Source organism: Monodelphis domestica, chromosome 1, assembly GCF_027887165.1.
Source record: "Monodelphis domestica isolate mMonDom1 chromosome 1, mMonDom1.pri, whole genome shotgun sequence".
Taxonomy (NCBI): domain Eukaryota; kingdom Metazoa; phylum Chordata; class Mammalia; order Didelphimorphia; family Didelphidae; genus Monodelphis; species Monodelphis domestica.
In genome coordinates, this window is record NC_077227.1 from 357423416 (window position 1) to 357437606 (window position 14191).

A 14191-nucleotide genomic window follows, 5' to 3' on the forward strand; every position below is an offset into this window, starting at 1 on the left:
TCTTCTTGACCCTTTACCTATTGGACTTTTAAAAATCTTATAACAAATATATGTGGATGTCATCTTTCCCTCACCCCTCCTCTTATCTCTAATAATCAACAGAGATTATTGCTATGCCTTATACATCTGGGCTAGGGGCTGTGACAGGACAAAATTCAGGACTGCATACTGAAGCACAACATAATCTTCTCTTTATTATCATGTGACTTGTCTTAGAATTCTCAACAGTAACAAGAAGAGTTAAAAAAAAATATATAAACCCACTAGCTGAACAATTTCAAGTCTTTCTACTTATTCCCATCAAAGGGAGTTGAGCTTTTCTGATGCTTCTAAAGAGCAGAAAGGCAGCAGGTCTAAACCATCTAAATCAGTGGTATACCAAAACATTGTGTATAAACACAAGAGAATTGTGTATAATTACCTTTTGAGACATTTGTGGGAAATCATGGAGATTTCTAACATTCCATCAATCAATGAGCATTAATCAACTATTATGTTTGAAGTCTTGAGGTAGGCACTGGAATTCAAATACCAAAATAATATAGTCTCTATGTTCATGGAGCTTATGTCCTCCCTGGAAGTGGTTGTGGTTATGTTACAACCAATTTGTAGATATGAATACAACCTATATGCAAAATAAACAAATGGTAAATTGGGGGCATGTTGAGGTTCAAACACTGAGGAGATAATCATGTGGTGATGTTCAGTATATAGTCAGATATGAGGTAGGGTTCAAGAGAAGAAGAGAGAAAAGAATGCCTAAGAAAAAGCCTTTGATTAGACCTACGGTAATTGTTGTTCAGTTGTTTGCCACTCTTTGTAACTGTGAAACACTGTCCATGGGTTTTTTGGCAAACATACTGAAATGGTTTGCTAGTTCTTTCTCCAATGGATTAAGGCAAGTATAGATTCGGTGACTTGTCCAGGGTTACCCAGCTAAGTATCTGAAGCCCAATTTCTAATCTAGTCTATCCAATTCCAGGTACGGAGACCTATCGACTGAGGCATTTGACATATAGGTTCAGATAGAACCACTGTAAGGGTCAGTTAGGTAGTGCAATAGACAGAGCACTGGGCCTGAAGTTAGGAGGATTCATCTTCCTGAATGCAAAGGTGACCTCAGACACTGTGTCACCCTCAGCAAGTCACTTGACCCTCAGTTTGCTTCAGTTTTCTCATCTGTAAAATGAGCTGGCAAAGGAACATATAACTCCTATATCTTTGCTAAGAAACCTCCAAACGTGGTCACAAAAAGAGTCAGACTGAAATAGACAACAACAAAAGTCACATCATATGGGATGGGGCAAAGAATTCCAAGAAGAATTATCCTGATTAGTAAGAGAACTACAACAGAGGAATGTCATAAAATCCAAGGGAAGAGAGAATATTCAGAAAGAGGGAATTGTCAACAATATCAAATAGAAGTTGGGATCGATGGTTAATGAAAATGGTATTTGAATTTATAAAAAAAAAAATAATAGGCCAAAATGGCCTAGGCCTGAGCCTAAGGGAGAGCAAGTTAGTCTTTATCACTCACCACAAGGTGGTCTCCAAGCAAGCTCCAGTCCTCCACTGAATCTCCTGAACTGAGTTCAAAGTCTAACTCCACACTGAATTCAATTGCAAACTCCATTCAAAATGTCCTCACTTCAATTCCAAACTCCAACTACTAGATTACCTTTTAACCCTTTGTTTTAAAGAAATTTTCTCTCATGTCACCTCCCCTACATTTTCACGTCTACCAATCACAGTAGACACTTTTTCCCAGGACTGCCCATTCTTAGTTCTCATCTTCTTTGGTTCTTACCTTTTTGTTAAGCTTGCCTTTTGTAACTTGCTTGACCTTTTAGTGATTAATTTAACCTTTATAGGTACTTAGCACCTTTTTGTATTAGATCTAAAAATAGACCCAGCTTAAGGTTCTAGCTTAACTATAAGTATGAGTTAGGGACTTTTCATTGTTCAATCAGGAGTTTGCAACTTTATCTTCCCCTAAGGCACTGTCTGAGTAGGGTGGAGTAATTTTAAAAGTTCCCAATACATTCCTGATCAAGTATCTTCATTGTTAAAAATAGGGGAATAACTTAATCAAATCTTCTAAAGTAGAGTCTGAGTAGATTTAAGATTTACAGGAAAACTAAGAGAAAGCAATATCATTTGAAGATTTGGCTTCCTTCTTCCTCTGATCTCTGGTCTCTTTTTCCAATTGGTGAATTTTTCTTGGCATCTTTGCTAATAAGGCCCCAGAATAGCCACATCCTTCAGATCTTAGATTTCAACAGTATCCCTCTGATTCCCATTTTTTTTTGTATTGTTTTGTTTTCTCCCTTTTGAATAAAAATTACTTGAAAGGAGGTATTGTCTTTCTTTTTGCTTGTATTTGTATCTCCAGATTCCCACAGTGACTAAACATAGTTAGTACTTAATAATTGGTTCTTGATTTGACTTGACTTGAATGATAGTATCATTCACTGACTACTGATAGTAGTCAGATTCTGAAGAATTGAGAAGTAAATAGAAGTTAGGAAAATAGGGACAATGAGTATAGATAACTTTTTCTAGAAATTTGAACATGAAATGGAAGAGACATTTAAGAAGATTCATAAAAAGGATTTTAAGGTCAATTGAAGGGTTTTTTTTAGGATTAAATAAATCTGGGTGGGTTTAAAGGGAGCAGGGAAAGAACAATTGGATAAAGGAAGATTAAAAATTAGGATGAAAGAGGGGATGCCAGAGCAGATGAGAGGGTGTAGAATCAAGAACACAAAAGAAGACATTGGCTTTGATTTGAAGGGTCACATCAGAGCAAAGGAGATGAGTATGAGGGACAGTGCTAAGTCAATTGAAGTGTGGAACTAGGGAGGATAGGAAGCTCGTGATGGGTGGCCTCAGAGGTTGTACTTTTTTCCTTTCTTTTTTGTAGCTTAGAGTGAGGTTATCTACTCAGAGGGAGAGGAGCAATTTCCATGTAAGTGGTTCAAGAAAAGAACGTTTGCAACAGCTGCTTTGTGAAGTGCAATAGTTAATCAAAGATGAGTAAAATGTTTGCTATGAATCATTGAAAGTTGAAATTGAATGATATAATATTACAATAGACCCATTCAGTATATTTGTAAGACATTTTTCAATACTATTTATCAGGACCTGAGCAAAGAGGAGAATAAAGATGGTGAGAGAAATCTAGGATTAGAGAGGATTAGTGGTGAATAGGATACTAAATTGTTGGTGTGGGTGTTTGTATGGGGAGGGATGGAATGCTCAGCAAGTTCACAATAGGTCTGAAGTTTGCTTCTCTTCATTGGAGAAGACAGCAAAGAAAATGCACAAGAAACAATTAGAAAAGTCAGAAGTATTTGTTGTTGTTGTTTATTGTAGTTGTTGTAAGACCAAAGACATCAAGTCAACATTCCTCTTTCCACACTTTTCTTTAGATTAAACAAGAGAATAACAGAATTTATCAATTAGAAGGTCCCTTGCTTTATTTTTCTCATCTTTAAAATGATAGAGATGAGTTATAAATGGCCTTAAAGGTTCCTTTCACTTCTGATTCTAGGATCCTAAGTGACAATTTTATAAACAAAGTTGTTTGGTAAGTCTCTAGCTGCCCTCCATTTGTTTTTAAGAATGCTTACTTTTTCAGTCTCAATTCAACAAATGTTGACTTACTTTTTATAGGCATTATTCTAAGTATTAGAGATATAGAGATGAAAAAAAAAAGTCCCTTAATAGGAATTACAGTTATCAGTGTATAGGAATAACTATAATACAAATTAAAGAAACCCTATGGTTTGGATAGACAAGACTTGCTATTAGAAAAATCTGAATTCAGGTCATTCCTCTGACACATATGAACTGTGCCCCTGGGCAAGCTACCTAATCTCTCAGTTTCCAAAGAAACTTTCTAAGCCAATAGCTCCCAAGAAGGTTCTGGTACGCACTGGAAGATGGAGATATTTCCCCCGTAAGTTCTTTATATCAATAAAATCACAGGCTTGATCCCATCCCAACTCATGTATTAGAATATGCTAAGTGCCTAGAGAGTCAGTGAATCTGTTTGCCTCTATTTAGTTACCAAATTTACTTTCTTAAAATACAGGTCTGATTGTATCACCCCATCCTACCTTTCCCCACCTCCAAACCCCAATTCTCTTACTCCCTAATTTCCATGCATTCCCTATGACGTCCAGGAACAAATGTAGACTCCTATATTTGGTATTCAGTAAAAGTCCTTCAAAATCTAACCCCTCTTCTACCTTTACATTCTTCTTATGCCTTACTTCCTGACACATTCTTTAATCCACTGAAACTGGCCTCTTGGCTGTTCCAGGAACAAGGCATTCTAACTCTTGCCTCATGACATTTCTCTGTCCCTGATATCTGGAATGCATTTTCTCCTCATCTGCAACTATTAGCATCCTTGGCTTCATTTAAGGCCCACCTAAAATCTCATCTCCTAAAGGAAGCCTTCATCAGTCTTCTCTAAGTCTAGTGCCTTCCTGCTGTTAATTATTTCCTGTTTACCTTGTAAATAGCTTGCTATGTATATATTTATTTGCATGTTTTCTCCTCCTTTAATCTATAAGATTCTTGAGGGCAGGGACTGTCTTTTGTCTCTTTTTATATTCCTAGTAATTGTAGTGCAATACTTGGCACAGGGTAGGCACTTAATAAATGTTTACTGATAAATCAATGAAAATTTTGAGGGAGTGATCACTTCAGAGAGAATAAATTAAGGCTTGATGGAAATAGCTCACCTAAACTGAACAAAGAAAGGAGACATTATGTCTGTGATGTGAAGGTCAAAGGATATCCTTTGTAGACATGGGAAATGTGCCCAAATGGGTGGAGTGGGGAAGGAAGAGATGAAATTGGGCTCTCTCCATTGTTTTATTCTATCCACTCACTCCCCAAAGCTCATGCTTCTTGTTCTTGTTCTTATTGTTATTCTTCTTATCTCTTACTTTCCATCTTAGAATTGATAAACTATCAGTTCTAATGCAGAAGAGTGGCAAGGGATAGGCAATGGGGGCTAAGTGACTTACCCAGGGTCCCACAGCCAGACTGTATGTAAGGTCAGTTTTGACCTGAAGACCACTGAGCTACTTCACTGCCCTCATTTAGTGTAGATCCTAAAATAATAGGTAAAAGGTTTGTTGTTGTTGTTGGTTTTTCATTTGAATACGTTTATTTAGGCAATTTAGAACATTATTCCTTGGTTACAATAATCACATTATTTCCCTCCCTCCTCTCCACCCACTCTTCCCACAGCCAACTCACAATTTCATTGCATATTACTTGTGTCCTTGATCAGGATTTATTTCCATGTTGTTGTTTACACTAGGATGTTCATTTAGAGTCTGCATCCCCAAACATATCCCTTCAACCCATATATTCAAGCAATTGCTTTTCTTCTGTGTTTTTTCTCTCACAGTGTTTCCTCTAGATGTGGATAGTGATTTTTCTCTTGGGTTCCTCCAAGTTGTTCAGGGTCATTGCACTGCCACTAATGGAGAAGTCTATTACCTTCCATTGTCCCACAGTGTATCAGTCTCTGCGTACAATGTTTTCCTGGTTCTACTCCTCTCACTCTGCATCAATTCCTGGAGGTTGTTCCAGTCACCATGGAATACCTGAACTTTATTATTCCTTTGAGCACAATAGTAGTGTAGTGGTAGTCTCTTGGTGACCGAGAATGACAATTGTCTTTGTGCATTATAATCTATTGATGTACCCTCATGTGGCTTTGGAGTCCAAAGACTGAGGCGCACAGTGTGTGGCACATGGGACATGGGATGTCAGTTGTTACGGGAGGTGCGGTTGTGGCCTGGTGTCGGCGTTCACGCGCAGCGGCAAGACATCGACGTCACTCATCTTCAAAGGTGGTGGCGGCATGGTTAATGTGGGTTTGCCAGCTGCTTTTGTCAGAGGCAGCGAGTTCTAGTTGATTTGGTGTAATGCCAGCCCACTTCAAGTTTGACTTTAGCTGATCCTTGAATCTTTTCTTTGGTCGACGTTGTTTCCTGAGTCCAACTGACAGTTCACCATAGAATACCTGTTTTGGTATTCGCTGTGGGTCCATGCGGATGACGTGTCCAGACCATCGTAGCTGGGTTTTGAGGACCATGACTTCGATGCTGATGGAGTTGGCTCTGTTGAGGACTTCCTGATTGGTGATTCGGTCCTGCCATTGGATCCTCATGATTGACCGGAGGGAGCATTGGTGGAATTGCTCCAGCTGTTTCATGTGCTTCTGGTACAGTGTCCATGTCTCACAGCTGTACAGGAGCGAGCTGAGGACCACTGCATTGTACACTTTGAGCTTCGTTGCAGTGCTTACACCTCTGTGTTGGAGGACTTTGGAGCATAGCCTCTAGAGGGCCTGGCTGGCCTTTGTAAACCTCAAAATTTCTTAGACTTATAAATGTTGGAAATTTCACCATTGGGAAATTTCATACTTGAAAAATTCCCTATTGATAGTGGGTCTTGGCTATTGGAATGTGAACCCCTTTGACATGAGAGTTTCCCCCTCCTCCCTTCTTAAGATTACTTTAGGACAGAAACCTTTTGCTGAACAATGGAAAGGACTTTGACCTATGCTTAAGCATAGAACAGGAATTTCTTTGAGTCATGATTGATTTTAGAATTGATACAATGGAGATACTTGGAATCAATCTCCACCCTACTCAGTCCTAACAGGATTAAGGAAGGGCTGCAGCATAGATCAAAATTTAATTATTCCAATCTCTACCCTACTCAGGTTAACACGATTTAGGAAGGGCTGTAGCAAAGGATCAAAGATTTAATTATTTGAATATATGACCTTCAACAGACATGTGCAAAGCCAGAGACCTCTGGGCGGTCCTGGGTTAAGCTAGAGCCTCCATTGGCACAGGGAAATTGATGGACAGTGATTGGTAGATGTGAGAACTGAGGGGAGGCAACTTGGATGGTTTCCTTAAAGAGAGAGTGGTCTGAAGACTCAGGGGGGGTGGTTTTAGGAATTTTTTGTCGGAGTGGTTGCAGTGTGCTCTGAGAAGCTTGCTCTGAAGGAAGCTGAAGGTGGGGGCTCTGAGACTGTTTCTCCATTTTGGTCACGTGAGTAATAGGGACTGATCTCCTTTCTTTGCCCCAGCTATCTAAGGGCTTGGGCCTTTTGGCCCAGCTAAACAGAAGGGGTATTCAAGCCCTATTCCCTTCTCTCCCCTTTCTCTCTACCTCTATCTCTCTATCTCTAATTCCTTTCTTCCTCCTGTTTGTAATTAAAACTCTATAAAAGGTTGACGGCTGATTTGAGTTTTCATTTAGGAATTACATAGCTGAATTCCTTGGTGACCTTAAATTAATATATATCAGTCTTTTAAAAGTGACTTCCTTGTCACACCTTTTGGATCCTGGCATTGATTTCGTGGTCTAGGGACCCGTCGTTGGCAATGGTGCTGCCCAGGTACTTGAAAGTGTTAACATTGGAAAGCTGTGTGCCATCGATAGTTATGCACAGCTGGTTAGTTGGCCGCCCTGGTGCAGGTTGTTTTGCTGAGGCTGATAGTCAGACCAAACAGTGTTGTTGCTGTAGAGAACCTATCCACAATGGTTTGGAGATTATTTTCTTGGTGGGCCATGAGAGCACAGTCATCTGCAAAGAGAGCTTCCAGGATGAGTCTCTCTGTTGTCTTTGTTTTTGCAGTCAGGCTGCGAAGGTCAAATAGTGAGTCATCCAGCCGGTATTTGATATAGACGCCCAGGTCTAGATCCATCACAGCATGTCGTGATACTTGGGTGAAAAATAGGTTGAATAGTACTGGAGCAAGGACACAGCCTTGTTTCATGCCATTGGAGATGTTGAAGCGATCAGAAATCTCTCCACCAGATAGGACTTCCCCTGTCATGTCGACATGAAAGAGCTGGATCAGTTTGACGAATTTTGCTGGGCAACTGAGCTTGCTGAGTATCACCCACAATGCGTCCCTATTCACTGTGTTGAAAGTCTCCATCAGGTCTATAAAGACAATGTAGAGACTCGGGTGCTGCTTAAGGCATTTTTCCTGCATTTGCCTCACCGTGAAGACCATGTCAATGGTGCTGCAATCTGGTCGGAAGCCACATTGTGATTCAGGCAGGTTCTTCTCTGAAACAGATGACAGGAGTCTGTTGAGTATAACACGGGTGAGGATCTTTCCAGCAGTGGAGAGTAGTGAGATGCCTCTGTAGTTGTCACAGGCTGCTCATGAGCCTTTGTTCTTTTATAGGGCTATGATGGAGGCATCTCTGAGTTCTGGGGGCATGTGGTCCTCTTCCCATATGCTGGTCAGCACTATGTGGAATACTTGGAGCACCTTTCCATTTAAGGCCTTGTACACCTCGTTTGGGATCCCATCTTTACCGGGTGCCTTTCCTGCACTCATTTGTTTAATAGCTTTTTGGACTTCCTCTATTGAAGGAGGGATGTCAAGTTGTTCAATAGTGCGGTTTTGGGGGATCTGGTCAAGGGCGCTTTGGTCGACTGAAGAGGGTCGGTTGAGAAACTGACTGAAGTGTTCTTTCCACCTGTTGCTGATGCCTTTTTTACGTTTTATGAGAGTGTCACCGTCAGAGGATAGCAAGGGAGTGGTGGTGGGTTTTAATGGCCCATAGACAGTCTTGAGGGTACTGAAAAATTGTTTGTAGTTTTTCGTATCAGCAAAACGCTGGATTTCTTCTGCCTTTTTTTCCCACCATTGGTCTTTCATATTCCTGATCTCACGCTGTGCCGTGGCTTGGAGAGACTTGAATCTGTCCTTTTTAGGAGCAAAGTTTGGGTTATTTTGCCACTCCATAAAGGCTTTGTTCTTCTTGCTCAATAGGTCTTTAATAGCAGTGTTGTTCTCGTCAAACCAGTCATGGTGGTTGTGTTGTTTGGGGCCTAGGACTGCCTTTGATGTTTCCTTCACTTTATTATTCCTTGGAGCACAATAGTATTCCATCACCAACACATACCGCAATTTGTTCAGCCATTCCCCAATTAGAGGAAATCCTCTCATTTTCCAATTTTTGCCACCACAAAAATGAATATTCTCATACATGTCTTTTTCTTTATTATCTCTTTGGTGTACAAACCCAGCAGTGCTATGCCTGGATCAATGGGCAGACAGTCTTTTATCGCCCTTTGGGCATAGTTCCAAATTGCCCTCCAGAATGGTTGGATCAATTCACAACTCCACCAGCAATAAATTAATGTCCCAACTTTGCCACATCCCCTCCAGCACTCATTACTTTCCTTTCCTGTCATGTTAGCAAATCTGCTAGGTGTGAGGTAGTACCTCAGAGTTGTCTTGATTTGCATTTCTTTGAATATAACAGATTTAGAACACTTTTTCATGTGCTTATTAATAGTTTTGATTTCTTTAACTGAAAATTGCCTATTCATGTCCCTTGCCCATTTATCAATTGGGGAATGGCTTGATTTTTTGTACAATTGGTTTAGTTCTTTATAATTTTGAGCAATTAGACATTTGTCAGAGGTTTTTGTTATAAAGATTTCTTGTTTTTAATTAGTTCCCCTAGTCCCCACCCTTATTTTACTTCCCTTTCTGCCCCCCTCAATTTTTACCCCTCCCTTATTTTCCCTGTAGTCTTTCTAAAATTTTCCCCCCACACCCTCTCCCTCCCTTGTACTGATTCCCTCCACACCAGTCTGTTTATTACCCTTCTACTCCCCTATAGGGCACAAATCAATTCTTTGCCCCAATGGATTGTTCTTCCTCTTTGGGTCAGTTTCAAAGCATGTAAGACTTAAGTATTTCCTAATCTAACCTCTTTACCCTTCCAGTGTATTGATGTTCTCCCCCCTCCCGCCATGAGCTTCTTTGTGACAAATAAATTTACGCCCATTTGTTTCTTTTCCCATTTCTTTTAGTATTAACCTCTTTTCTTTAGCTCTAGTTGTATATGTATATGTATATATATATATATATACACACACACACATATACACACATGTATATGTATTTATGCATGCATATATCTATATACTTATTTATGTCTTGTCCTTTCATCCTATACAGTTTGTCACTCTTCCCTCTAAGTGTGATTCTTCTAGTTGCCCAGGTGATAATAACAATTTTTAAGAGTTACAAATGACCTCTTTTCTTATAGAGATACATATCATTTTAACTTATTGAGTCTCTTAAAAATTTTGTTTTGTTTTGTTTTTCTTTTTTTACTTATTTTTTTAATTACCTTTTGACGATTCTCTTGGGTTCTGTGCTTGGACATCAAATTTTCTGTTCAGGTCTGGTCTTTTTTCACATTCTTGGAATTCTTCTGTTTTTTGAATGACCATACTTTCCCCTGCAAGAATATACTCAGTTTTGCTGGGTAGTTGATCGTTGGTTGTAAACCTAGTTCCCTTGCTTTCCATATTATCATATTCCATGCCTTTTGGTCCTTCAGTGTTGATGCAGCCAGATCCAGTGTTATCCTCGCAGTGGTTCCATGGTATCTGAATGACTTTTTCTTGACAGCTTATAATATCTTTTCTTTGGTCTGATAGTTCTTAAATTTGGCTGTAACATTCCTGGGTGTTGTTAGTCGGGGATTAAGTACAAGAGGTGATCTGTGGATTCTTTCAATCTCCACTTTTCCCTCTTCTTCTAGAATATTGGGGCAATTTTCTTGAATAATTTCCTGTAGTATTGTGTCTAGAATTTTTCTTTTGTCATCGTCTTCTGGTAGACCAATGATTCTTAACTTGTCTCTCCTCGAACAATTTTCTAAATCGTCTGTTTTGTGAATGAGATGCTTCATATTTTCCTCAATTTTTTCATCCTTTTGGTTTTGTTTTATAGTGTCCTGCTGCCTTGTGAGGTCACTTAATTCTAGTTATTGTATTCTGGTTCTTAAAGACTGGATTTCATCCATGGCTTTTTGGTCATCCTTCTCTTTCTGGTCTGATTTTCTATGGAGGTCATCTTTCATCCTCGTTACCTCATCTTTCATCTCCTTTGCCTCATCTTTCATCTCCTTTGCCTCATTTTCAAGCTGCCTGATTTTGGCTTTCAAGACACTATTTTCTGTTTTCAGATGACTTATCTTAGTTTTTAAGTTCTTTTCCCAATTGTCTTCAAACTCTCTTAATTGCGTTTTGAATTGCATTTTGAGTTCTTTGAAAGTCTGTATCCACTTCCGGTTAAGATGGCGGCTTAGAGAAAGCTGAAGTTCAGATCTCCGGAAAACCCTTCCCGACCGATCTCAAACTAGAAACTCCTAAGGCGCCGAAATTCAAAACGATCAACAGCACAGACCCTGGGAACCCTCCTCCTGGACCTGGACCCGGTTCAAAAGGTACGGCTCCCCTTAAAAGCCAGAACCCGAGATCCCTCGGACCTCAGGGGTAGGAGCGCAGAGTCCAAGGCTCCCGGAAGCGGCAGCCGCGCCGGGCTCAGAGAGCAGGGTCTGAGGAACAACAACCCTCAGGGTCTTCTACCCAAGTCCCAGTCCAGGTGAAAGTTACTGCCTGGGGCTTCCGCTGCAGAGAGCTGGTCAAAACAACAGCAACCCTCAGGGCGGGCAAGACAGCCTCACGGGCTGGATCCTGCTATCCAAGTCTCAGTGAAAGTCTGTGCTCTCGGAGCTTGGGGAAGCGGCAGCCCATCCCCCCGCAGGCCGACGAAACAGCCTCACGGCCAGGGATTCTGAAGGCAACTTCCGGAAATCGAGCCAGGGGGAGAGTGTGGCCTCGTGGTCCGACCCTTCCATTCCAGTTCCAGTGAGGCATATTCAGTTTAACCCAGGGAACGCTCATAGAACCAACATCTGCCCAGGACTAAAGCCTCTGATCACCAGACAAAGACAAGAAAAGCCAATCCTCCACGTTCAGAGATGACAAACTCCACAGAAGCACAGAAGCCCCAAAATACCAAGAAAAATAAGAAGAAAGGGGCGACTCTGGACACATTCTATGGAGCCAAAATACAAAATACAGAGCAGATAGAAGAAGATATACAAGAAAATTCTCCAAAATCTCCCAAAGGAAATAGAAACTCTCCACAAACCCATGAAGAATTTGAATCAGAAAGGACCAAAAAGATGGAAGCCCTCTGGGAGGAAAAGTGGGAAATGATGCAAAAGAAATTCACGCATCTACAAAACAAGTTTGACCAAACTGTAAAAGAAAACCAGGCTTTAAAGCAAGAACTAATAAAGCAAAGCCAAAACACCAAGAAATTAGAAGAGAACATAAAATATCTCACCGACAAGGTGATAGATCTGGAAAACAGGGGGAGAAGAGAAAATTTAAGAATAATTGGACTCCCAGAAAAGCCAGAAATAAACACCAAACTGGACATGGTGATACAAGATATAATCAAAGAAAATTGCCCAGAGATTCTAGAACAAGGGGGCAATACATCCACTGACAGAGCTCACAGAACACCTTCTACACTAAACCCCCAAAAGACAACTCCCAGGAATGTAATTGCCAAATTCCAAAGCTATCAAACAAAAGAAAAAATCCTACAGGAAGCCAGAAAAAGACAATTTAGATATAAAGGAATGCCAATCAGGGTCACACAAGACCTTGCAAGTTCTACGCTGAATGATCGTAAGGCATGGAACATGATCTTCAGAAAGGCAAGAGAGCTGGGTCTCCAACCAAGAATCAGCTACCCAGCAAAACTGACTATATACTTCCAAGGGAAAGTATGGGCATTCAACAAAATAGAAGACTTCCAACTTTTTGCAAAGAAAAGACCAGAGCTCTGTGGAAAGTTTGATACCGAAAATCAAAGAGCAAGGAATACCTGAAAAGGTAAATATTAAGGAAAGGGGAAAAATGTTATCTTCTTTTACTCAAACTCTCTTCTATAAGGACTACATTTATATCAACCTATGTATACTAATATGTGGGGAAAATGTAATGTATAAATAGGGGGTAAAGAAAGACCAAATAGAATAATGGTTCTCACACAAAGATTCACAGGGGAAGGGGAGGGGAAGAAAACTCCTATAAGAAGGAGAGGAAGAGAGGGGGGGGGGTTACTTAAACCTCAATCTCAGGGAAATCAACTCTGAGAGGGAAAAACATCCAGATCCATTGGGATCTTGAATTCTATCTTACCCAACAAGGGTAAGGAGAAGGGAAAACCAAGGGGGGGAGGGGGAGAGGGAGAACAAAAAGGGAGGGAAAGAGAGGGGGGAGGGGGAGGGAACAAAAAGGGAGGGACTAAAAAGGGAAACATCAAGGGAGGGGACAAGGGAGACTGATTCAAAGTAAATCACTGGACTAAAAGGTAGAGCCGAAGAAGAAAAGGTTAGAATTAGGGAAGGCAATCAAAATGCCAGGGAGTCCACAAATGACAATCATAACTTTGAACGTGAATGGGATGAACTCACCCATAAAACGTAGACGAATAGCAGAATGGATTAGAATCCAAAACCCTACCATATGTTGTCTTCAAGAAACACACATGAGGCGGGTTGACACCCACAAGGTCAGAATTAAAGGATGGAGTAAGACCTTCTGGGCCTCAACTGATAGAAAGAAGGCAGGAGTGGTAATCATGATATCTGATAAAGCCAATGCAAAAATAGACCTGATCAAAAGGGATAGGGAAGGTAATTATATTTTGTTAAAAGGGACTCTAGACAATGAGGAAATATCATTAATCAACATGTATGCACCAAATAATATAGCACCCAAATTTCTAATGGAGAAACTAGGAGAATTGAAGGAAGAAATAGACAATAAAACCATACTAGTGGGAGACTTAAACCAACCATTATCAAATTTAGATAAATCAAATCAAAAAATAAATAAGAAAGAGGTAAAAGAAGTGAATGAAATCATAGAAAAATTAGAATTAATAGACATATGGAGAAAAATAAATAGGGACAAAAAGGAATACACCTTCTTCTCAGCACCACATGGCACATTCACAAAAATTGACCATACATTAGGTCACAGAAACATAGCACACAAATGCAAAAAAGCAGAAATAATGAATGCAGCCTTCTCAGATCACAAGGCAATAAAAATAATGATTAGTAATGGTACATGGAAAACCAAATCTAAAACCAATTGGAAATTAAACAATATGATACTCCAAAACCGTTTAGTTAAAGGAGAAATCATAGAAACAATTAATAATTTCATCGAGGAAAATGACAATGGCGAAACATCCTTTCAAACCTTTTGGGATGCAGCCAAAGCGGTAAT

General features: G+C 40.1%; 1 protein-coding gene and 1 pseudogene across 3 annotated transcripts in view; one reads left to right on the plus strand and one right to left on the minus strand.

The window, feature by feature from the left end:
* Positions 1 to 14191, plus strand: part of SGCD (sarcoglycan delta) — a 1484556-nt gene that overhangs the window by 454646 nt on the left and 1015719 nt on the right. The window lies entirely within an intron of this gene.
* LOC103105482 (splicing factor, proline- and glutamine-rich-like) overlaps positions 1 to 14191 on the minus strand; it is a 71431-nt pseudogene that overhangs the window by 1659 nt on the left and 55581 nt on the right.